Source organism: Myxocyprinus asiaticus, chromosome 12 (assembly GCF_019703515.2).
Source record: "Myxocyprinus asiaticus isolate MX2 ecotype Aquarium Trade chromosome 12, UBuf_Myxa_2, whole genome shotgun sequence".
NCBI classification, from domain to species: Eukaryota; Metazoa; Chordata; class Actinopteri; order Cypriniformes; family Catostomidae; genus Myxocyprinus; species Myxocyprinus asiaticus.
This window is the reverse complement of record NC_059355.1, coordinates 26,413,451-26,439,870: the sequence shown is the minus strand read 5'-3', so window position 1 is coordinate 26,439,870 and position 26,420 is coordinate 26,413,451. Positions and strand designations below refer to the sequence as shown.

The window sequence follows — 26,420 nt, the reverse complement described above, 5'->3', positions numbered from 1 at the left end:
TCCACAAATGGCGAAAACATGGAACAGTGGTGAACCTTCCCAGGAGTGGCCGGCTGACCAAAATTACCCCAAGAGCGTAGCGACGACTCATCCAAGAGGTCACAAAAGACCCCACAACAACATCCAAAGAACTGCAGGCCTCACTTGCCTCAGTTAAGGTCAGTGTTCATGACTCCACCATAAGAAAGAGACTGGGCAAAAATGGCCTGCATGGCAGAGTTCCAAGATGAAAACCACTGCTGAGCAAAAAGAACATTAAGGCTGGTCTCATTTTTGCCAGAAAACATCTTGATGATCCCCAAGACTTTTGGGAAAATACTCTGTGGACTGACGAGACAGAAGTTTAACTTTTTGGAAGGTGTGTGTCCCATTACATCTGGCGTAAAAGTAACACCGCATTTCAGAAAAAGAACATCATACCAACAGTAAAATATGGTGGTGGTAGTGAGATGGTCTGGGGCTGTTTTGCTGCTTCAGGACCTGGAAGACTTGCTGTGATAAATGGAACCATGAATTCTGCTGTCTACCAAAAAATCCTGAAGGAGAATGTCCGGCCATCTGTTCGTGACCTCAAGCTGAAGCGAACTTGGGTTCTGCAGCAGGACAATGATCCAAAACACACCAGCAGGTCCACCTCTGAATGGCTGAATAAAAATAAAATGAAGACTTTGGAGTGGCCTAGTCAAAGTCCTGACCTGAATCCTATTGAGATGCTGTGGCATGACCTTAAAAAGGCAGTTCATGCTCGAAAACCCTCCAATGTGGCTGAAGTACAACAATTCTGCAAAGATGAGTGGGCCAAAATTCCTCCACAGCACTGTAAAAGACTCATTGCAAGTTATCGCAAACACTTGATTGCAGTTGTTGCTGCTAAGGGTGGCCCAACCAGTTATTAGTTTTAGGGGGCAATCACTTTTTCACACAGGGCCATGTAGGTTTGGATTTTGTTTTCCCTTAATAATAACAACCTTCATTTAAAAACTGCATTTTGTGTTTACTTGTGTTATCTTTGACTAATATTTAAACTTGTTTGATGATCTGAAACATTTAAGTGTGACAAACATGCAAAAAAATAAGAAATCAGGAAGGGGGCAAACACTTTTTCACACCACTGTAGATTAAACTACTGGAGTTGAATGGATTACTTTAATGTTGCCTTTTTGGAGCTTCAAATGTCTGGCCACTATTACCTTGCATTGTGAGGACCTACAGAGCTGAAATATTTTTCTAAAAATCTTCATTTGAGTTCTACAGAAGAAAGTCATACTCATCTGGAATGGCATAAGGGTGAGTAAATGATGAGAATTTTCATTTTTGGGTGAACTATTCCTTTAAATGACTTTACACCAGCAAGTTTACACCCATGAAATCAAAATTTAACATTTGCTGGTTTTAGTCCATATCTGCTAGCTTTAAGGTCATCTTTATGCTAGTGTACTTTTACATGTTGACAAAAAAATTGAGAAAAAATAACAAAATACAAGTTTATGTTTTGCCATTGGCAAATAGTTTTCTTCTTGTTTTAAGTATATATATATATATATATATATATATATATATATATATATATATATATATATATATATATATAACAAATTTTATTTTTTATTTATTTATTTTTTTACTGGAAAACAAGACAATTTTCTTAAATATTAGTAAGAACATATCACAAGAAAATGACATTAACAGCTTCATCTCTGTGGTCCCTCCTGATCAACTTGTTCAGGGCCCTTTTAAAATCTCTAGCACCTGCTAATGTTATTTTTAGGATGTGGAGATGAGCTGCTATTACACCTCATAGTCACAAGCAGAACACTGAATATTGATTACAGCTCTGTTGAATCAAGTCTGTCTTTTTATCAAACTGTATCAGTCACATTCACACTGTTTCCCAACTGCTCATTCTCTTCTGTGAGATTCATGAAGGTGTGTCATGAATATCAATTTGGGAAAGATTACAGAAGGACAGATTGAGACTATGTGTACTTATAAGTAAACTTGAACTGACTACTCAATTGACTGCTGTTGTTTAGTCAGACCATCTTATCGATTACTGTGACTGGAGCAGCTTTCAAACTTAGTTTCTTTGAATAAATGTTGCATTATTTGAATAATATATCATAATTACATTATTGGTCCCAATGTTTTTGGCCATGAATGTAGCAGCTCTAACTATTTGCTCTAAACAAATCTAACCAATGTTCCCTTTTTGGTGAAATAATTTAGTTATACCTTCCAAATTATTACTGCTATGTTGCTACTATGTATTGTATTTATTGTACTATTTTACTTGTACTGATACAGTTAACTACAATAAGGTTATCTTTTTTCTTTTATTTGCTTTTTACTGTGTTTTATTAATTTTACTATATATTCAACTGTAGGTTATAACAGAATGGCACAATCATAAAACAAAACAAGGCAACAAAGAAAAAAATGAAATGACCCCTGTTCAAAAGTCTGCATACCCTTAGTTCTTAATACTGTGTATTGCCCCCTTTAGCATCAATGACAGCGTGCAGTCTTTTGTAATAGTTGTCTATGAGGCCGCAAATTCTTGCTGGTGGTATAGCTGTCCATTCGTCTTGGCAAAATGCCTCCAGGTCATGCAAAGTCTTTGGTCATCTTGCATGAACCGCATGTTTGAGATCTCCCCAGAGTGGCTCGATGATATTAAGGTCAGGAGACTGTGATGTCCACTCCAGAACCTTCACCTTTTTCTGCTGTAACCACTGGAGGATCAACTTGGCCTTGTGCTTAGGGTCATTGTCGTGCTGGAAAGTCCAAGAGCGTCCCTTGCGCAGCTTTCTCGCAGAAGAATGCAAATTGTCTGCCAGTATTTTCTGATAACATGCTGCATTCTTCTTGCCATCAATTTTCACAAGATTCCCCGTGCGTTTAGAGCTCACACACCCCCAAAACATCAGTGAACCACCACCATGCTTCACAGTGGGGATGGTATTCTTTTCACTATAGGCCTTGTTGACCCCTCTCCAAACATAGCGCTTATGGTTGTGACCCTAAAGCTCTATTTTGGTCTTGTCACTCTAGTGTGCCAGAAGCTGTGAGGTGCGTCAATGTGTTGTCGGGCATATTGTAACCGGGCTTTTTTGTGGCATTGGCACCGTAAAGGCTTCTTTCTGGCAACTCGACCATGCAGCTCGTTTTTGTTCAAGTATCGTCGAATTGTGCTCCTTGAAACAACCACACCGTCTTTTTCCAGAGCAGCCTGTATTTCTCCTGAGGTTACCTGTGGGTTTTTCTTTGTATCCCGAACAATTCTTCTGGCAGTTGTGGCTGAAATCTTTCTTGGTCTGCCTGACCTTGGCTTGGTATCAAGAGATCCCCGAATTTTTCACTTCTTAATAAGTGATTGGACAGTACTGACTGGCATTTTCAAGGCTTAGGATATCTTTTTATATCCTTTTCCATCTTTATAATGTTCCATTTCCTTGTTACGCAGGTGTTTTGACAGTTCTTTTCTGCTCCCCATGGCTCAGTATCTAGCCTGCTCAGTGCATCCACGTGAGAGCTAACAAACTCAATTACTATTTATACACAGACACTAATTGCAATTTAAAAAGCCACAGCTGTGGGAAATTAACCATTTAAACCTGTGTGTGTCACCTTGTGTGTCTGTAACAAGGCCAAACATTCAAGGGTATGTAAACTTTGATCAGGGCCATTTGGGTGATTTCTGTTATCATTATGATTTAAAAAGGAGCCAAACAACTGTGACAATAAATGGCTTCATATGATCACTATCCTTAAATAAAAGACAGTTTTTTTGCATGATCCGTCATATTTTTAAAAATCAATGCCAAAATTTCACAATTTCTGCCAGGGTATGCAAACTTTGTTACTAACATAAATGCTAGTTTATAATAATTTTTTATTTACAGTATTGTTATATATTGTAATATATTATAATATATTTCTGTCTAATGTCTTCTTCAGGACTTTGGCTATGATTAAGCCGGATACAGTCACCAAAGTTGGTAAACATTATTCAGATAATTTATGATGCCAACCTTATTGTCACCAAAGTCAAAATGACCAAACTTAAATGGTGAGCCAAAAACAATGTTTTAATGAATGAATTTTGTTTAATGTAGGAATGATCATATTAGCCGCATTCCTTTTACCAACATTTCAGCCATAGGTAGAAAATTAAGAAAAGTGGGCCTTAGGGAGTCTTGTTTAAAGCAATTTCAGTCAAATAATGCTCAGGTTAAATTCAGGTGTTTAATGGAATCCAAGTGTGAATTCTCAGAACTGATGGTGGATGGATTTGACAGAATCACATGTTCAGGAAAAAAGCAAATGACATGCACTGCTTTGATACTGACTTGCTCTATATGTTTGCCTCTGAGCTACATTTGTTGTCTGAGCCCCTGACCATTTTTAGCTCTCACAGATTATTTCAGGAATGAGAAAATTGTTGCACACTCTCTGTTTGTGGGTTTATATACTGGAACGCTTTACAATGTGAGTAACTTTCAAAGAGCATCTCATTAGTAGCTGCCTTTGCACAGTACCAGGAATGGATTATATTCACAGCACAATGCAGCAATTATTAACTTATGTTGGGAGGGGAGAGCATAAGAGAAGAGATGCAGTGTTTAAAGTTGCAGGCATGATTTCTTGGTCCTGTTTTGTTTAGGGTTGTGTATGGTTAAAATATGTGTGCTAGATTAAAAGTTACAATTCTTGACTGCTTATACAAATTTTCAGTCTCGGGTAGAGGTGACCCAAGAACTGGAGAGTTACTGAGATCATAACTTTCCTCAATCAAAATTAAGCAAATCAGTCCAGATTGTTCCAGTGGAATTGTCCTTCAGATTAGAGGGGTTGTTAAGAGTAACATGTTCAGGGAATAAAAGAGGAAAATGACTTAGAAAGATAGGGGGGCCTGGGTAGCTCAGTGGTAAAGACGCTGGCTACCACTCCTGGAGTTCACTAGTTCAAATCCCAGGGCGTGCTGAGTGACTCCAGCCAGGTCTCCTAAGCAACCAAATTGGCCTGGTTGCTAGGGAGGGTAGAGTCACATGGGATAACCTCCTCGTGATCGCCATAATGTGGTTCGTTCTCGGTGGGGCGCGTGGTGAGTTGTGCGTGGATGCTGCGGAGAATAGCGTGAAGCCTCCACACGCGCTGTGTCTCCTATCACTCAACAAGCCATGTGATAAGATGCGTGCCTGGGTAGGGGGGCCTGGGTAGCTCAGTGGTAAAGACGCTGGCTACCACTCCTGGAGTTCACTAGTTCAAATCCCAGGGCGTGCTGAGTGACTCCAGCCAGGTCTCCTAAGCAACCAAATTGGCCTGGTTGCTAGGGAAGGTAGAGTCACATGGGATAACCTCCTCGTGATCGCCATAATGTGGTTCGTTCTCGGTGGGGCGCGTGGTGAGTTGTGCGTGGATGCTGCGGAGAATAGCGTGAAGCCTCCACACGCGCTGTGTCTCCTCTCACTCAACAAGCCATGTGATAAGATGCGTGGATTGACGGTCTCAGATGCGGAGGCAACTGAGATTCGTCCTCCGCCACCCAGACTGAGGCAAATCACTACGCGACCACGAGGACTTAAAAGCACATTGGGAATTGGGCATTCCAAATTGGGGAAAAAAGGGGAAAAAATCCCCCCCCCCAAAAATAGAAAGGGCACTTTGTGTCTCCATAACTACAAATGTGAGCCAATCAGAATGAGCCATGGATGGTTTTCCAGGGAACAATCAGATATTCTATGTACATTGTAATATCTGGTTTGTTTCTATTAATTTCCAGGAGCCAAACTGTATGTGGAATTAATTTTTTGGTCTTTTGGATGTCTGCAATGTCAAAGGTTCTTGCATAATTGCAGACACCCCATCATTAATAAAGCTTGACTGTTACTACACAAGTGGTTTAGTACAAACGTTTTTGGAGAATGGAAAATGCTGATGGTTAATCTTTCCTTTTCCTTTTAAAAAAAGGCTGACTCTGAGGGTTTCTATGACAGACTGTGTTGTTTTAGCCTGGTCAGTTTTGTTGCTTTTATCCTTTCCTCAAAGTAACAAACAGCTGTTCATTGACAGACTGTCCTTGTCAGATTATGAAAACTGATGTAAAATGTTACAAAGTCAACTTTCCCATTTTTTCTAGTCGATGATATAGTCAGCACAGCAATTCAAGTAATTTAATTGCAAATATTGACATTATAATTGGGAATAATTGTTTTTTTAAGAGGCGAGGACAAGATGAAAGGCCCAGTATTTGCCAGTTCTCAGTTTCACTATAGGAGTCAGTCGAGAGATGGTATGAAGGGTTTGGAGAACACTTATTAACCCTCTGTACTTTTATGGCTTTCTTACAGGAAGCAGGCTGCAGACTTTTACACAGAACATCAGTCAAAGTCTTTTATCAAGTGAGTGTTTCCTGAGTGAATGATTGACTTGTCTTGTATGTGATGGCTGCTTTTGAAGGAGACTCTGACACCTGAACAGCCAGCAGTGAGATTCCTTTGACTTAGTCATAGTGTCTTGAAATGATATGACTTTGACATGTCCTTCCATTGACTTTGCATGGCACTGCACATATTTTTAACTGCAAATCTGATAATAGACATCACAGTTTTCACCAGCATTAATATCAATGTTCCTATGGTCATGGAAAGTCTGGAAATATTAGGGGAAACCCTGTTATGTTTATTTAGTTGAGATAACTAAAAGCCAAGCTTAAAGGAATAGTTCACCCAAAAATGAAAAATCTCTCATAATTTACTCACCCTCCTGGCATCCCAGATGTGTATGATTTTCTTTCTTCTGCAGAACACAAATTAAGATTTTTAGAAGAAAATCTCTGCTCTGTAGGTCCATTCCATGCAAGTGAATGGGTGCCAAAATTTTGAAGCTCCAAAATCCACTTAAAGGGAGAATTCAATTAATCCATATGACTCCAGCGGTTAGATCCATGTGTTTAGACACAATGTGATAGGTGTGGGTAAGACACAGATCAATATTTAAGTATTTTTTGTCATAAATTCTCCTCTCTTCTCAGTAGAGGGTGAAATGCACGAATAATGTGAATCACCAAAAACATAAGGAGGAGAAAGTGAAAGTGAAGGAAAAAAGAACTTAAATATTGATCTGTTTCTCACCCACAGCTATCATATTGCTTCAGAAATATATGGATTGAACCACCAGAGTCATCTGGAGTACTTTTATGTTGCCCTTATGTGGATTTTGGAGCTTCAAAACTTTGGCACCCATTTACTTAAATTATATGGACCTACAGAGCTGAGATATTGTTCTGAAAATCTTCAGTTGTGTTCTGCAGAAGAAAGAAAGTCATACACATCTGGGATGGCATGAGGGTGAGTAAATGATGAGAGAATTTTGTTTTTGGGAGAACTAACCTTTTAATAAATCATATTTGGAGACTTAAAAGTAGTATACAGTATGCAGTAGCTAAAACCATTTTTTTCTTCTTCACTGACAGCAATCTGGTGCAGTTTGTGAACTCTAACCCTGTAATTGTTATGGAGCTGATGGGAGATGAAGCAGTATCAATCTGGAGAGAAGTTCTTGGGCCCACTAATTCTGGTGTTGCTCGAAAAGGTTCACTTTCATTCAGTGGAAAAAAGATGCAGTGAAAGTAAATGGTGACTGAGGCTAACATTCTGCCTAACATCCTTTTGTGTTCCACGGAAGAAAAAAGTAATAAAGGGTTGGAACAACATGAGGGTAAATGAGTAGTTGATGGCAACTATCCCTTTAATGTATTTGATTCCAGCAATATGCCAATGCGGGCTACAGAAATGTTTGGTCATGTTTCCACTCTGTGAATGATATATCAGAAGATTTGAAAGAGCCCACAGCTGGTTATGCATGTCTGATAACCGAATGCTAATTATATTTGTCTGTTAGGAGCTGGAGTTCTTCTTCCCCTCCACTGCAGGTCACGGCCCCTCCAACACAGCCAAATACTCAGACTGCACCCGCTGTATCATCAAACCACACGCCATCTCAGAAGGTAAACACAACAACAAGCACTGGCAAAATATGCTCATAATCAGTGCTGGGTAAGTTACTCAGAAACAGTGATCCACAAAGTATGTCTCTAAAATTGCAATCAGACTACATCACTGATTACTTCATGAAAAAAGTAACCACATTACTAATTACTTTACTTTAAAGTTACTTTCTAAAACCCCTACTAACACTTTTTGCAGAAAAGGTTTTGTTTTTCTGCTCAACATTCTCTTTCTTCTCATCCATTGATGTAAGCAAGTCATACACTCAGCACCATGCATTTCTCCCTTACATTGACTTGACATGTTACTTTTTGACTTCAGAGTTAATTAGATTACAGTACAACTAATTGCTTTGTAATCACATTACACCCAACACTGCTCATAATGTCCAGCCAAGCATCTTTGATATAAGCCATTATAAATGAGATATAGCTATTTGTGCTGTTTGTAATTTATTATTAACCCATCCCTGATACTAAACTTTTTTGTGGTGATAGGTCACAGTATCATCAAGAGAACTTACACTGCAGATATCTTATAACCCATCACTCCTGTCTAAGTTACTCACTTATGCTGTTCTCAAGCTCTGCCCAATCAGCAGCCACTCATGAGTGTCTCTAATTCGGACTCAAAACCTGGCCACCCAAAGTCCACATGTGTGTGAACTTTCCAGTGTTTTAGGCTTAGTCTAGGCCAAGGCTAGATTTGATAAACTGGCCTTTCAGAAAAAAAATTGAGTACACAAATCATAAAAACACTTTTGCCAGAGGAGAATGGTTTCCCTCAGCTGAGTCTGGTTCCTCTCAAGGTTTTTCTTTCCACTTACTAAACGTCTTATGAAGTTATGAAGCCTTTGGCTTGCTCACTGGGGACTTTCTATAAAGCTGTTCTTTGGGGGCTTTAAGACATTAAGGCATGAATTTCCGTAAAGCTGCTTTGAAATGATGTTTATTGTGAAAAGCGCTATACAAATTTGACTTGACTTTAAATAGCAAAGCGTGGTGTTGCGGAAGGCCTCGTTTGTTGAATTGTCTGTAGATGAATTAAAGGGCAGTTTTGCAAACCAGGGTGTCACTTCAGAGTCATTTTGGTCCTTTTGTGCTTGTCTTCTGCTTGTACAACTCCATCCCCTCCTGGCCTACTGTTTTGTTGTTATTTGTTGCTGAGTGTAAAAAAGTGTAAAAAAGTGTAAAAAAAACCCAGTGTGTACTCTTGACCAAGCCTTCGCTCTGGATTTGTCCAAGTCTGTCTGCTGATCCCTGTTCATGAAGCATGCCGCCAGGGTACTGAACTGTAAAATCTAAAATCCTTTCAATAGGGCTGCGGTAGATATTTCACATAGTGGTCGTGGACTTAGCAGGCCCCTAGTTGATTTTGTACATTGCTGTGGGCTGATTAACCTGGAGGGAATGTTACGCACATATACCAGATCCCCAACAATAGAATACCCAATCACTACAAAAAACACAGAAATAAAAATCATGCTTCAAGACTTCTCACAGTTTTTCTCCACTTTATACATACATTTTAGGAATTTTTGATCTTTCATTGTAAAATATTTCAGTGTGCAGCTTAATGGATACTTGGACATATGACTTAAAGGGATAGTTCATCCAAAAATGAAAATTGTCTCATGATTTACTCACCCTCCTGGCATCCCAGATGTGTATGGCTTTCTTTCTTCTGCTGAACACAATTGAAGATTTTTAGAAGAATATTTCATCTCTGTAGGTCCTCACAGTGGAAGTGAATTGAATTGACAAACTTTTGAAGCTCCAAACTCCATATAAATGGAGCATAAAAGTAATCCATATGACTCCAATGGTTAAATCCATGTGTTCAGACACAATATGATAGATGTGGGTGAGAAACAGATCAATATTTAAGTAATTTTTTGCTAGAAATTCTTCTCCCTACCCAGGATGGGGTTTTATATGCACAAATAATGTGAATCACCAAAAATGTGAATCCCAACCAAAAATTCTCTGAATAATTTGATATATTTTTTGATATACAATTTAGTCATTTTTAATATTTTGATGATTTGAAAGAGAAGAGTAAGATGTTACACTTAATAATAGACTATACGTTTTAGAATTTAAATGGTCACCATGGCTCAGATGCATAGTGTGTAGTAGAGGTATAAATTAGAAGTAGCTCTTCTAACCATAGTAATCTGTACTATTTTGTATTGTTTTCTTTGTTGTCACTATAGTTTATGAGCATAGCTTGTGTATTTAAAGATACTGAGGGAGGGTCGCTCGTGACAAAGATATTTCTCCACCTAACATCAGTGTAACTTTATAAATGTTTGATCGTGAACTAACATGTTGTGTTAGATAAATACTGGCAAATTTACGTGCATATTAAGTGCGTGCATATTAATTAACCTCTAGCGACGTTTTAGTTATATAAAAGATGATTTAATGTTAGTAATTTAGTGTACCAACAATCATATATCAAAAAAGAATTATATTTTCCAGCATCTTTGAATTATATTATTGCGAGGTGAAAATGAGGATCCACTCTGCTAGTGTCACTCAGTCACCATCTGTAAGTTCCTTCAGAAAACAGCGCAAGGCGGATTCGGGTGTGTTTAGACTTTTCCGATATAAAAATATCTGGTTTAGGTTATTTATGAAAATTTTTTTTTTTTACAATTGTTTCAAGTTTCTAGTATTCTAGACCCCCCCCCCCCCCCCCAAAGTTACATTATTTTGGTCTTATGGAGGGTTCCTTAACTCTTTCGGGAGGTCCGGGACCACCCAAACCCCTAGTGCCCACCAGGTCTAAAAAAGGAGTATATAAAAACAGCCAGTAATGAAAGACCCTACTGAGAGAACAGCTACATGGCAGTAATTAGACAGGTTTTGCATCAACTGCTTTGTTAATTTTGCAAGATAGCCATGTGGTGCATTTTGTCTTATGTTGTGATATCAATTTTTGCATTACTTTCACCCTGTGAAATGTCACAAGCAGGGTTCCAGCAGTCGTGAAATGTCAAAATATTAAAAAACGTTAGGTATCAAATATCAGTGAATTTCAACAAGTTTTAAAGTATAATTTTTAAGTCACAGAAATGAGTTAGATGGAAAATGTGTGGAAAATTAAAAGGTAAATCTGAATATTTCCAGTTATGCTCTTTCGATTTCATTTGCTAGAAATTGCTCAGTTTGAGTGCAATCTCTGTAAAATTATTTAAAAAAATCCTTATCCTGTCTAAGTGACTGGAAAAATCATGGAAATTCATTGGGCAAACGGTGTGCGAATCCTGATAGTATAACAATAGATAAAATTAAAAAGTGTTCCTTTTCTCAACCAAAAATCATACTTATTTTATGTTTCATGGACTCTAAAAAATGATTGCAAATTAAGTCCTGTATGGCCTTTTTTTTTTTTTTTTAAGAAAAAATACATTGAGTATTCATAGTAGCAATGCATTCTATAGGTGAGGTGTAAAGGTCATGGCTGTCTGAATTGCCTGTACCTGGTTTACACTCAAATAAGCAGCATACCATAATAAATGGATAATCATTTACTCAGACCTATTGTCAAGGCTTAGGGTCATATCAAAGAGTTGTAGTGCACTTTTACTTGCCCACTGTCGCTCATGTTCTTTCAATAGAATACAATGGTTAACCAGGAAATAGTATGTGGTGTGAAGTGAGTTTTCTAGATGGTTAATTTGGTCGTCAAGGTCATGTTACTTTCACTGTTAAATAGCTTAATATTTGGGCATTGTTCATTAATGCATTCCGAGATTCACGCCTCATAGTCCAAAGTCCATAACAGTTAAGTTAGTAGTTGAAAGAATCTGTAAAAGTTCAGCCTATTGATATTAACCATTGATGTCTTAATCTGTTCGGTCAGCTGAGATAACTTTAACAACTTTAAAAGCGTACTTAATTGATACAGTATTTGGAATTCACTATTTATTATCTTGTCATCCCAGTGATTTTAAACTGAAAGAAACCTCTCAGGCAGCCAACGGGAAAAAAGTTTGATTTATTTCAGAAATATTCAAACCAGCCCATCTGGCACCAACAATCATGCCATGGTCCAAATCATTGAGATCAAATTTTTTTCCCCATTCTGATGGTTGATGTGAACATTAACTGAAGCTCCTGACCCGTATTTGCATGATTTTATGCACTGCACTGCTGCCACACGATTGGCTGATTAGATAATCGCATGGATGATTGTTGGTGCCAGATGGGCTGGTTTCTAGAATTTACTCAGAATGGTGCCAAAAACAAAAACATCCAGTGAGGGGCAGTTATGCAGATGGAAATGCCTTGTTGATGAGAGTGGTCAACAGAGAATGGCCAGACTGGTTCGAACTGACAGAGTCTACGGTAACTCAGATAACCACTCTGTACAATTGTGGTGAGAAGAACTGTATCTCAGAATGTTATTCTGAGATGCGGGTTGGCGCTGTTTTGGCGGCACGAGGGGGACCTACACAATATTAGGCAGGTGGTTTTAATGTTGTGGCTGATCAGTGTATATATCAAAGAATAATTCTCTGGGTGCAGTTACCACTATTTAAAACCGAACAATCTGTCATGAGGTGTTCATACTCCTTATCAACTACACAATAGGGGTAATTAATTATGTTGCACATATTGTGAACTCTGATTGTTAATAACCTCGAATAGCTACATCCTGTGAAAACATGACACACTGCAATCTGTAGTTTGATACTATTGACGATACAGCTATTGAAACCACAAAACCCAAACTCTGTTGATGGCTGCACTCTCCTCTGTGCCCTCTATTAATGTAATAGCAGAGGTAGAGATTTGCTCTTGTGTTATTGAGATCAAAGTCTCTCCTTTGAAGTCACTCCTTCATGATCTTGGGAATTGTTTGTTGGCCTTTAGTTTGGCATGATCGGTTAAACAGAAGATCAAAAGTCTTACTTGCCACTTAACAAATGCTTTTTTTTTTTTTTTTTAATCCAATGCAACTTACAATTATTTAACTGCGAAGACAACCACCCTGGAACAGTCTATGGTTAAAGGCCTTCACAAGGATACAAAGTCAAAAGGGCAGGATCACATCAGTTCCTAGAGCACTTGGTTTTGAACAGGAAACCTTTGTGTTAGCATCTCAGATCCTTAATCATTAGACTTCCATCTAATGATTAGTCTTTGAATTGCAGTTTAGGTTTCTAAAAGCATGTAAATTTACCCTGTACTACACTTTGATGTCCTTAAATGTGAGATTCATTATCACTTATTAGGCATTTAGAGCATTTATTATTTAAACTGTTGGTCTAGTTTTTGATAACTGTTTTCCTCTGAAGACTGTGATTCTCACAATCGCTTATGCTTATATTGAAACCTTATTCCCTAATACCTTACATTGAAAACAGCTGACGAGTCTTAAGAATATCAAGAAATGCATAATCGTAAGAAATCGTACAAGTTGGCTCGTATAAAATGTACAAGTTCTACTGTTGTGTACCTCGGAAGAAAGAGAAATTGTAGGGTTTTGAAGTAGCGTTCTGAAGATTTATCGTAAGTTTAACCCGTATTACTGGTTATTCACATACATCACTCTTATAGCACAATGAATAATAAATTGTGTTCACAGACGTTTCCTTTGTTAAAAGAAAGTGTTGGATAGGAGATTAGCAAAAATGTGATGCATGTATTGTATTGATATGATATTGGTTGGTGTGTATGTAAAATAAAAGTTGTTCTTATTGTACAATTTCGCCATGTCGTATTGACTATTACAAATCATTGAGACTTTTTTGGAATTTTGACTGACTCCTGCATATACAGTTCTGTAAATGTTCTAGAGATGCCAAAAATTGCATTCATGACAGTACAGGGTGACATTTTCATTAGAATTTTAATCTTGTTACAAAAATGTTACAGATAGATGCAAACAATAATGATATTAACATATCAGGAATGAAATATACATATATTTCATAAATGTTAATATATTTAATGAGAGAATTTGTAATTGAGAAAATAATCAAACCTATAACATGTAGTGCAGTAAAATGAACACAAAATCTCTCTTTTCCCAAGAATAAAATCATATGAACCAAGGGCAAACACAAATGTTTTTTTCCCTTTGGTGTAACTCGACCATGCAATCAGTGATTAGATCAGTGGCCTCCGACATCTACAAATGAGTCTTCTGCTGACCAATTACAGGGCTGCAGCTCAGTCACATGGCCCTGCTGAAAATAGTGTACACACAATGCCCCAGGTCTAGAGTGGATCAATGAAGGGTTTGTTACTATTAAAAAGCATGTATGTCGAGGACTGCGTTTGTGCTATAAAAAGAATATCAGGTAGTGATAATGGATTGTTGGAACGAGCTGGCCTGGAAATTCTGTGTGTTGGATAACCCTCCAAATATGCATTGACTTGACAGAAATGTGTTTTTACTGCATCGATACTTTTTTATAGAGTCCGTCAATAACCAAATCAGCAATGGTGATATAATATCATCCTTTTTCACACATTAAACATGATTTCATTTGACTACATTTGCTCATTCATATAAGTAGCCTACTAATTTCCTTGTATTTTTAGATATGGAGAATGAATAGTGTTTTTGTGTATTTTTTTTATTCTGTATTGAAATATTGACTTGAGTTTTCCATGGATCGAGCCAATGCTGAAGAATTTTTAGAAGTTTATAAAGGGGTTGTAGCAGAGTACACTGTAAGTATAGGTTGTTGCACTCTATGATGTTAAAAAAAAAAAAAAAAAAAAAAAAAGATCTAAAAACATGTACTGTTTAATTGCTATTCACAGTTCCTCCCACACGAGTTCAGTTGTGCCTTTTGGAGCACAGATGAGATTTCAGTTGTGTTTAATTATTCATTAAAAGAAGAGGGTGTAGTCACCGGAGTGTTGATTGATGGAACCATTCAGCTATGATGTAACTGCATGCGCACCTGTCTTCCAAACCCAAGTCACAGGCAGGGCTTATAAAAATATATGAATGCTTGCTTCAAGGCAGTTTCCCCTTATTGGGCACAGGATTACATCACAGTACGAGGAATTTTGGTTCACGAGAAAAATGTTACATTCCTGTTTACTATTAAGCTTTGACAAATTGCTCTCTTGCCTTTGAATTTCAGCCAAATAGCAATATCTTATTGAAATAGCATCCACACAAGTCTTTCAGACCAAAAGAAGCCATTTTCAGTTCTGGGTAATCGAGGCCAGAGGCAATTTTGGAGTACAGAAACGTCAAGTCTGTTGCCATGAATACTGTCTCATCAACATATTGATTGCCTCACATTCACCAAAACACAAATTGTGCTCTGCAGGTGCAAGGTGCCAAAATAGCACACTCTACTGAGCAAGCCACTATTTCTGAGCTATACCAGTGTTAATGCAAAGGTCTGCATAAACCAGCGAGTATTTAAAGTATGATTGGAGTTGATAATGTCTTTGCTGATAAGAGAGTGGGAGCCAATAATGTTGTTCTGCAAAAATACTCTATAGGATTTTTGTCTTATTTGGCTGCTGGAACACACCTCAGTAGTGCCAAGCAGATCTTATCTTGATACTTTTTCTCCTTTCATTAAAATTATATCTTTATATAATTATATTAGATTATAGTGAACATTGAACTTCCCAATAAAGTGTGATGTACCTAGCAGCACCATGTTGCCGTCTCACCACTCAATGCCCTTGCTGATCTCATTATTTAATTTATGTCAAGGCTTATGGTAGTAATTTTATTTTAACCTGACATCTGACCTCAACTTCAGACAGGAACCTACAGTATGAATGCATGATGCAAAACTTTCTTTTAAAAAATACAAAAGGAATTATTTTCTTAAACTTAAATGTATATTCCCCATTTCCATTATTCCACTTGTACTGCATGTAACACAAGGAAGGGCATATATAACAGAACTTCTTGGGTAGCAGAGGTTGTGATTACATACCCACTGATAATGACTTTGGCTGAAATGGGGAAGCCCTTTGATCAGCTTCTCTATCTTCATTCTATAACGATAACTGTACACCAGTCAATTTCTAATAGGTTTCTAATAGTTTATGATTACTTAACAGATGACTTGAGTGATGATGACTTTAATGGGTATATACGTAAGCAACTGCAACCTTTGTTGTTTTCATGTTTGTAGATCTCGTGTGTATATATATATATATATATATATATATATATATATATATATATATATATATATATATATATATATATTAATATATTTTCTTTCCTCTGTAGTGACAAAAATTAACCTATACAGAGTACGTGGATGTATCTGATACGATTCATGTGGGAACTTGTCTTGGAGGCCCAAAAATGAATGATAACAGTGTTAAAATCTGCCAATTGTCAACTTCTTTAGTACTTATTCTTCCTTTTGAAACATAAAACTACAACAATACTATTGTGGACAACAGGAATGTTTTGATACATAATTTGTGTGCCTATACCGATATCTGATTATTTAGAACAACATCTGCCAATACCGATAGTTTTTATGCTACCTTATTTAAAATCCCTAATAATTAATTACACAACTTTGAAGAAATGTAAATAATAAATGCATTGTCTATGTCTCTACAGAGTAACTGGTCTCAATTGTAAACAAAACACTGAAACAAAAAATACATTATTAAACGGGTCATATTCCTTGCTTTGTCTAGCTTTAAGTTGAGTTATCAAATTAGTTGTGTTAAAAGTTTTAACGATAGTTCCAACTCTTCATTCAAAGTAATTCCACACAAGAGACATTTTCTTTCACAAACAGCATGAGTTGTAGGCTAATTGACTGACATGTTTTCCCACCCCCTTTTAAAAAAAATAGTCCAATAGTGCAGATAATTGCTTTTATTGTCTGATAACAACGTTTGGCTTATAAATCTGTGCATCTCTAGTAGACACTGTAACTAGAACAGAGATATGAAAGTGGCTCATGGACAGTTTAGTGGCCTGTACTTGGTGGGCACTTCACATTGTCCAAGATATCAAAATATCCTACACAGTTATACATGCCAAACGCAGAGGCCAACTCATCAAGCCAGATTAAGAGGATGAAATCTAGTCTTGTCGCAAATAACCTGTTCCAAGAACAATAGCAACAATTGTTAGCTTTGACGTCCTTTTATTTATATATTTATTAAGAGCTGGACTGGTAACCCGAGTCCTCCAGTTGCTCCAATGTCTTCCCAAGGTCTGTTCAAATAATAAGCTCTTTCATTGGTACAGGCACAGCAGGTAGAGTGAGGAGAATCTTTAACTCTTGACTGCTTGTGTTGCAGAATATGGTGGATGAACTTTGTTCTGGACCTTGCGTGGCCCTGGAGAGCCTTGCTACTGATGCACCCAGAAACTTCCGTGAGTTCTGTGGACCAGCTGACCCTGTGAGTGACAACGCAGTTAAATCACTTGCTATAATTTATTTTCTTTGAGTTTACCAAAACAGCTTCAACTATACTATTTGGAAATGACCATGTGCACAATACTGTGATTTAAGTTCTTATATATTTTCTATACAGTAGGTCCAAGTGTGCAAATGTGTGAATCAAAGTTGATTAAATAGTTCACCCAAAACAAAAATAAAAAGATTCTGTCATTATTTACTCGCTCTGATGTCGTTCCAAACCCGTATGACCTTCTTCTGTGAAAAAAAAAAATGGAACAATGCAAGAAAAATATTTTTCACATGTTTTTTCGCTTATAATGAAAATGAATATTGTCTCTAGACTGTCAAGCTCTATAAAGGACAAATAAACACCATAAAACCACAGTAACAGTAGTCGATATGACAAACCTCAATACAAGGCTCTATCTGCTCTATCAGTTGATCAGTAATTAAATTGAACTTAAATTTTGTCTTTAAAATCACATAAAAGTGATTGTACAGCTTCAGAAGACTTGGAAAATAGTGCACAAGTTGTATAGATTACTTTTACTGTAGTTTTATGGTGTTTTACTGTGGTTTTATGGCAAATTTTCCTAGAAAGAGCTAATCCTTAAAGTGTGAAATTTCAGGGTCATATCAAGGTGGGATGAAAGTTTATTATAACCAAATGTCTTAATGGCTTAGACTCAGTGAACTCTTATTTTATTTATCATGTATTCTCAAGCACTCTAAAGGCATATCAGCTTTACCCCACAGGTAAAAACGTGCTTTGTGTCTGCATCAGCTAATCGAAATTTACACCGTTGTAAAGGTTTCGTCTTGTACGAAAGATTAGTCTACCCACTCATGTTGCACGACGACCGTTTCAGTTCTTGTTGGCCACCATCCTGCCACTATTGGCAGAGGTAGGCTTTACAGTCATGATGTTCCCTTAGATTAGAATTACAATCCTTGTTCTTTTGAGTCTATGGACTAGGGTTTATTTGCCTTCCCTACAGCACTAAAAGGTTTGATAATAATGTGGACTTTGTCATTTTCAGTGAGGAACTCATTATGGTCCATTTGGCTTTCTGTCAATGGATAAGTATGGCTAGAAATGTGGACTATAGGCTCTGTGGAGTTTAGTCTTTAAGTTTTAAGTTGTACTTTTGGGGAAGAGACCGTGGGTCATTAGAAAAACTAAAAAATCTCCACCGGGTGGATTTCGAAGAATGAAAAAATAATAACAAAATTATATTTTATAATATAATATCATGTCTTTCCAAACTCATACACTTTCTCTCTTCTGTGGAACATAAGATGAAAAATGTGGAAGAATTTTGACACTGCTCTTTTTACCAACCTGGTCTCATAGAATCACGTTACGATGCCTGAAGTTTTGCAAAATAATTTTTACGTGGTTCGTTGTACATATCACGCCAGTTTCTTGGTGAAATGAACACTAGAGGCACTACAACACATATGACCTTTATTACCTTTCACACAAATCATGAGTAAAATGGCAGATTATCAGTTCATAAAAACTTACTTTCGACCTGTTCCTCACACACTGCTGTCTTATGAAATGTAAACACTTTTACTCTCGTTAGAGCATTACCGTTAACCTGAAAAACCTAAAGTTGCTTTTAGCGCCACTCACTGGACGTTTCAAATCGAAACTGCGATACGTGTCATGAACAAAATATAATTTTGCAAAAATGTTGCACACATTCACGTAATTTTTATGACATCAGGCTGCTTTTATTGATACAATGAGAGTCAACGGGTACAGAGGCTGTCAGTGCCTAACATCTTTTGTGTTCCGCAAAAGAAAGATTAAGTCACATGCATGTGGAATGTCATGAGGGTGAGTAAATGATGATGATGATTTTCTTTTTTTTTTTTTTTTTTTTTTTGTGCTGATCTAGGTTGATCCTCTGTTTAATTTTTAGCAGTCACAGTGGGAGTAAAAGTGTGTTGAACTTGAAACCTCCTGTTCTTAAGCACATCCACTTCACTGGTATTATTCTGTTATGTAGAAGATGGACATGGTCAAGTCCTGTGGTCAAGTCAAGTGGCTTTTTACTGTCATTTCAACCATATACAGCTAGTACAGTACACAGTGAAACAAAACAACATTCCTCCAGGACCATGGTGCTACATATAAACAACATGAAACAACATAAAACAAACACAGAACTACATGAGAATACACAGAACTAAAAGACCTACACATTTCTACATGGTGCATGTGCAAACGTGTGCAAACAGTACAAGACGGAACAATTGCGAAACAGGACAGTAGGCACGGTAAGAGACCGTGCAGCCGACCAGTACACAGTTCTAGTGTGAAAGTGTTAGATAAAGCAGGTAGTGCAAAAAGATATTACAGTATAATAGAAAATGCTGTGAATGTAAACATAACATACTATGACAGATAAGCTATATACTATATATGGACATAGCAGTTATTGGGATAGCAGCCAGGTAGAAGTGACAAGAAATTAAGTATAATATTTTATGAATACAGTAGTAGCAAAAAAATTCTGGGTAGATAATACAGAAATGTGCAAAATTGCAAAGGGAGTCGGATGGTGTTCAGTTGAGTGTGTGTGTGTGTGTGTTGTCAGTCCAGTCTCTGAGTGTTGAGGAGTCTGATGGCTTGGGGGAAGAAACTGTTACACAGTATGGCCGTGAGGGCCCGAATGCTTCGGTACCTTTTGCTAGACGGCAGTAGGGTGAAGAGTTTGTGTGAGGGGTGCGTAGGGTCATCCACAATGCTGGTGGCTTTGTGGATGCAGCGTGTGGTGTAAATGTCTATGATGGAGGGAAGAGAGACCCCGATGATCTTCTCAGCTGTCCTCACTATCCTCTGCAGGGTCTTGCGATCCGAAACGGTGCAGTTTCCAAACCTGGCAGTGATGCAGCTGCTCAGGATGCTCTTGATAGTCCCTCTGTAGAATGTGGTGAGGATGGGGGGTTGGGAGAGGAGCTTTTCTCAACCTTCGCAGCAAGTAAACTAGAGACGCTGATGGGCTTTCTTGGTTATGGAGCTGGTGTTGAGGGACCAGGTGAGGATCTTCGCCAGGTGAACACCAAGGAATTTGGTGCTCTTGACGACCTCCACAGAGGAGCCGTCGATGTTGGCTCTTGGAAGCACAGTTTGACCTGAAAAGTTTTTATTGACTGAATTTATTTACAGTTTGGCTTTGGCTTTGATATGCTAAACATGGTTCCAGTGTTGTGACCTTTACAAGGTGAAACTGGATTGCTCAGTCATGGACCCCGGAAAGATCTCCACACTTCTCAATTGACAGCCCCGTCCACAGTTCTCCCCCTCCACTCTTTCACACACACACACAGTATGGGGGAAAAGATAGAGCGTGAGAGTGTGTAGCTCTGTGACAGACTGTAAATCAACACTGTCTGGTCACAATAGTAACCCTTATTGTCTTATATCTCACAAGTTTTTTAGTTAGCTATTTAAAATTCACTTTTTTTAAGCAGTAATTTATTGCATTTTTTACCACATACAAATGTATTACTATTGACTTGTATCATTATTATACTAGTATTAACTAGTGTCTATTTCAGTACGTTTTCATAAACAGCAGAGAGAAAAGAAAGAAAGGGAAAATAAAGAAATAAGACCAAATAAACAGATAAAATAAAAACATAACTGAACTATATAGAACTGTTGAAATGGAAAACCTAGAGTATAACTCATTGGGGACAAAAAAGAATGCAGCCTGCAGAGACAGCAAAAATGGTACATACAGTACAGTTATATTTTTGCTTATGTCACATTATAGTAAATGCACTTTTTGACATACTGTGTTCTCCTGGCTTTTCCCCTCCTATCTTGCTGTTGCTGTGATTACGTGTCTGTGGTTTATAAACAGTGCCAGTATGATACGTTGAACACTGTTATTATGTGTACAGTATGTTAGTAGAGATAAACAAAATCTAGATATTGTACTGTAAACATTTTACAATGTTGCTGTGCATGAATGTGAGTTGAAACCCCCCATTTCTGGTGGAGATGGAAAAAAAACTAGCTTTCTACATAATTTGGTCATAAAATCTAATCTGGTCTTCAACTAAGTCACAACTGACAAACACAGCTTCAACAAATTATGCATTTTCATGTCTTTTTGAACACACCCTGTAAAAGTTTACAGTGCATGGTGAAAATCTAATTTTATGACCAATTTAAACAGAAATTCAGGTAAATACAAAGCATTCACTTACTTTTTCTTGCAACTGGAGAATTGTATGCTCAGAAATCTTTTACATCCATATAAAGTACAGCCTTGTAGTAGTATCAGTAATGTGCAGAATTTCCAAGTCATTTCTTGGAGTGCTAAACTGTAGCACACCTATTAACAAGGTATGTGTATACCTTATTTTGTTGCCTTTATTAAATGTAATGTACAGTTGACAGAGGACAGGAAATGATGAGCAGAAGAGGGGGGATGGTATCAGGATATGACTTGAGTCAGATTTGAACTGTAGTCGCCTACATACAGTATGAGTGCCATCTAATTGATGTGTGGCTACAACATAAAGTTCATTCTAATCTTCTTTCAGTTGTTCTTGCAATACATCGTTTGCCAGATAAGCTTTCAAATCAATTGTCTCATAGCTTGCATTGACTTCTGTGTTGATTTTGTATATTTTAAGAACAAATTTAAGAAGACATGGGTTATATGATCAATAGCTGCAGTTCTTAGAATCTGAATTATGAGTAACAAGCTAGTCCAGCAAAAGGAAAGAAAAAACATTAGATCACTGAGTCAGTGATCCTCTGAAAGAAGAAAGGACTATGGTCAGCTTAAATGGATTGTGTGAATGAAAGGGAGAGTGTAATGTTTGAAAACGATTTTGGGAAGGCTTAGTTGTAATTCATGAAGTGAGGATAGTACTCCTCATCGCGAAGGTAGGCATGTTTTTCTTTTATTTCAGTTGAAAGTTTCAAAATCCTGTATTGATTACATTAATTAGAGTTGGAATGTAATTTTGTAGAGCCTGACAGTATTTAAAAGAAGTGTCCGTGCACGTAAATCTTACAAAGCATCTTTTTGACATCTATGACACCTTTTGTTTGCAGAGTTTGATGATCTGAATGGTAGAGGTTGGAGGGAAAGGTCAGTGTTTGATGAGGTTGTTAGTCAGTCTAGATTCAGCATGCTTCACTAACCACTCTTTTGCCTGGTGACCTCCATACCCCTGAGGCTTTTCTAATGCTCGCTTTCTGTCCCTTGTCGCTCTGTCTACCGAAGGCACTTTAGTACAGTGTAATGCCTTACCAACTGGCAGTGAAGTGGGAAGGCTCAGGAAAGTATTCCTGCAAGTGTGTTACCATGGTACTGAATGATTTCAGCATTCATAAATCACAACATTTACATAGTACTCCAGAGTCCTTCAAAGAATCCCATGGTACCAAAACAGCATGGTATTTCAATGGTATCATGACCATTTGGTCCACAATTTAACTTCTTTGATACTGATATCAGGGATATCAAGGGTTCATGGTTAATTGGAAGTATCTGTGAATCACTGCATTGATATACAGTATACAGTAATATTGTGCCATCAATCATTATGAGGAATGTAATCCACTTATGTGGAAATAAGGCACTTCCATGCAAATTTCTGCCCAGTCCTGCAGCTTCAAGTATGTACTCTATGGGATTTTAGACAACATGATCACACGGAAAATCGACATGTTGCTTCTGAATGTTCATGTACCCTGAAATTGGCCCTATTCTGTGGAATTACTGACAAGTGCCATCCCCTATCAGACATTTTTGCATCAATTCAAATACTGTATAGTCACCTTTTCCACTGGTGTTCCAAGACACAAACGAGTTCACTCAAAAATATATATTTTACCCTATTTTTAAGATTTACGCATTTGTTTCACCAAATTATACGATTAAAAACTTACTTTTATTTTATTTTATTTTTTATCAAAGATTACACAGTTTACTTTGATGGAATTTTGTGATAAATTGAAATGTGTAAATCTTAAAAATAGGCTAAAATATTTTTAGAGAGTTCTGATCCTATGGAAACCAGGCGTAATCACCTTCGTATATGTGACTCAAAGGTTGCTTTTTCGCTGTAAAATTGCATTTTTACTCCACTGATGGTTAGGTTTAGGGTTGGGATTTGGTTTAGGGCATATGGTTAATAAAATTTACATTCCTGTTCACTGTATCACATCATTTACGACTAAAAATGCAACTTGCTTTTGGCGCCACTCTGGACATTTCACCTGGAAACTGGAGCTCACGTGTGCCCATATTTTCAACAACATTTCCAGCATCGTCCACTGGGGGCAGTGGTTTAAATTTCAGTAAGAACAGACCGATCTTTCGACTTACTGTCACCGAATTCACGGTGTGAACAGTCTATTTTAGACTGACCTTATCAGGCAGTCTTGAATGTATTATGGACCGATCTTTGGTCAAGCACAAATGTTCATTTTCATTGTCGCTTTTGTTGCTTTTAGGATTAAAGGTAAATTCATTCTGCTAATGGAATATTGTTTCAATCACAGCGTCTAATTTTTAGGGAAATGTTTTTTTAAAGACGTCTGTGTAAAGGTATTTTACAAATATTTTGATGCTATCTTCTGACCTATTTGTGTTTCAGTGTTGCTAGTTTTTAATAATGGTATCAGTGGTTGTGGAACACTGTGCTCCCCTGCAGTACCTTGATGTTACAGATCTCTTTATCATGTTGACATGCGAAAAAGAACAAGGGGACATTCATCATCATGCATTCACTTAAGAGTTTGGAGTTAACTTTCTTATTCCTGCTTTTTACTCTAACAATAGTACAGTGTAACCCTATTCTCTGACTCAAATGTCTGTGTTTGCAAGGAAACAGTGTCTTTTTAATTCTCATCATCTAGATAAAACTTCCTTAAACTACAAGATAGTTTCAAAATATGCGGAATTACATTTTGGTGTATTAATAGAACACAGGAATTCATTGTTCAGTTCTTGTATAGTAACTCTTTAAAAGCTTTGTCTTTGTAAATACCTACTAATATTTTCCACCTTGCTGCATTCATTTACATTCTCTATTTGTCTTGTACAACTTATGATAAGCTCCAAGGCTGACTTTTGTCCAATGTTAAAAAGAAGGAATTAGCCATTTGTTTTCTGTGTGAGAACAAACCAAGGTTCAGTTCTCTTAGTTGTACTTAAGTCTGATGTGGTGTTGGAGTTCATGAATAATGTATTGTGCCGACAGATCGTATCAACTTACAAAGTTCAACTGACCGCTTGTCAATGACTCACTGTCTTTCATCTCTAGGTGCCAAGTCAAGTCATTTTTGTTTGTATAGCACTTTTCACAACACATCGTTTCAAAGCAGCTTTACAGAAAATCATGCATACAGAAAATGAAACTGTAATATCTATAAAGTCTTCATTGTGTAGTTTGATTAAATATGATTGTAAATTGTGTATAAAAATAAGTAATTAAATAATAATTGTATTTAGAACCCCAGTGAGCAAGCCGAAGGCGACTGTGGCAAGGAACACAAAACTTCATAAAATGCTGGTTAATGGAGAAAAATAACCTTGGGAGAAACCAGGCTCACTGTGGGGTTCAGTTCCCTCCCTGGCTAAACAGCATGAATATAATGCCAATATTAGTTATTTGTGTGCAGTGCAAGTCATGGTTTAAAATTAGTAAACTAAGTAAGTGTTAAGGGCCAGTGTTTAAACAAAGATTTTGTATGAACTGTAAGATTAATGACTAATGTCTTTGAAGTTCATCCTGGATTAACTGCAGAAGTTCACATAGATGCAGTTGTCCTTTGTTAGTTGGCTGATGAAGGCATTTGTTGGCAATTAATTGATAGTCTATGTATTCCACTTTAAGAGTGTAGTCCATCATAAGACCAAGGTGATGCAGGCAGAGATCAGGTGCCAAAATACAGTAACCGAACCTCTACTCGGAAACGAAGGTAACTTACTTGTAACATGGTAATCCTATACAGTGGGAATGTAACCATGCCCGATTTGTCCGAGACTACTGAGATAAGATAAAGTATTAGATGTTTGGACAGAGCTACAGTATGTGTATGCCTACTTTGGACAGGAGCATAAATCTCATGGTCTTTTCACTGACGACTTTGTCTGACATCTGAATACCCTTGTTCTTTTCCGATGACCTCCAAATATATCAAAAGTAAACAATGCCTAAGATGGTTTATGAAGGGTACAATAATTTGTTAATTTTTAATATAACTCTATAAGTCTTTTGTGATTTATTTTTAGAGTTCTCCCAGTTTTATTAGGATCTTTGCAACATTCTATGCTTTAGTATGGCTCTGCCTGTCATAAAACAATGCCTGTCGCCAACATGATTATACGAGAAGTCGGCATGTTGTTTCTGAGAGTTCCAGTAACCTAGGATTGGCCACATTATGCCGACTTGCTGACAAGTGCCATTTCCTATCAGATGTTTTTGTATCGGCTTCAGCATGTTTACATTCCCTTGTGGCACGACCAGAAGCTCGTTGCGTCAGCTGCGTGGGAAACCCGTGATTGAATTCTGTGTTAAAACCAAGAAGTATTTGCATTTGCATAATCAGTGTCTAGCATGATTCAGAGGTTGCATTTTTCCCTCTAACATACATTTTTTACTCCACTCATGGTTAGGTTTAGGGTTTGGGTTTGGGTACTGTTTATAAAACATGCATTCTTCTTCACTGTATTACAGCCTGTACATCTGAAAACAACTCTCTTCACAAATCATTTTTGGCACCCTTCCATGAAAATGGTACTCGCACGTGCCCATATGCCCAACAAGGCAACAACACTTATCATTTTGGCCACTGGGGGCAGTGTTTCGAATTTCGATAATCGTAGACTGGTTTTAGGAACAAAAAAACAAAAAAAAGCCAACCTACTCTTTCCGTTTTCACTGTGGGATCAGTCTGGTGTCACTAAAACAGCTATAGAGGAACAAAGCACAGTTAACATTGTGGCCTCTGCATGTTTCTGTATACCATCCTGTTAGATCTCTCT

At 37.4% G+C, this 26,420-nt stretch overlaps 1 pseudogene; it reads left to right on the top strand.

Annotated features, from left to right (window-relative positions):
* The window catches only part of LOC127448776 (nucleoside diphosphate kinase 7-like), a 46,422-nt pseudogene that overhangs the window by 1,535 nt on the left and 18,467 nt on the right, over positions 1-26,420 (top strand).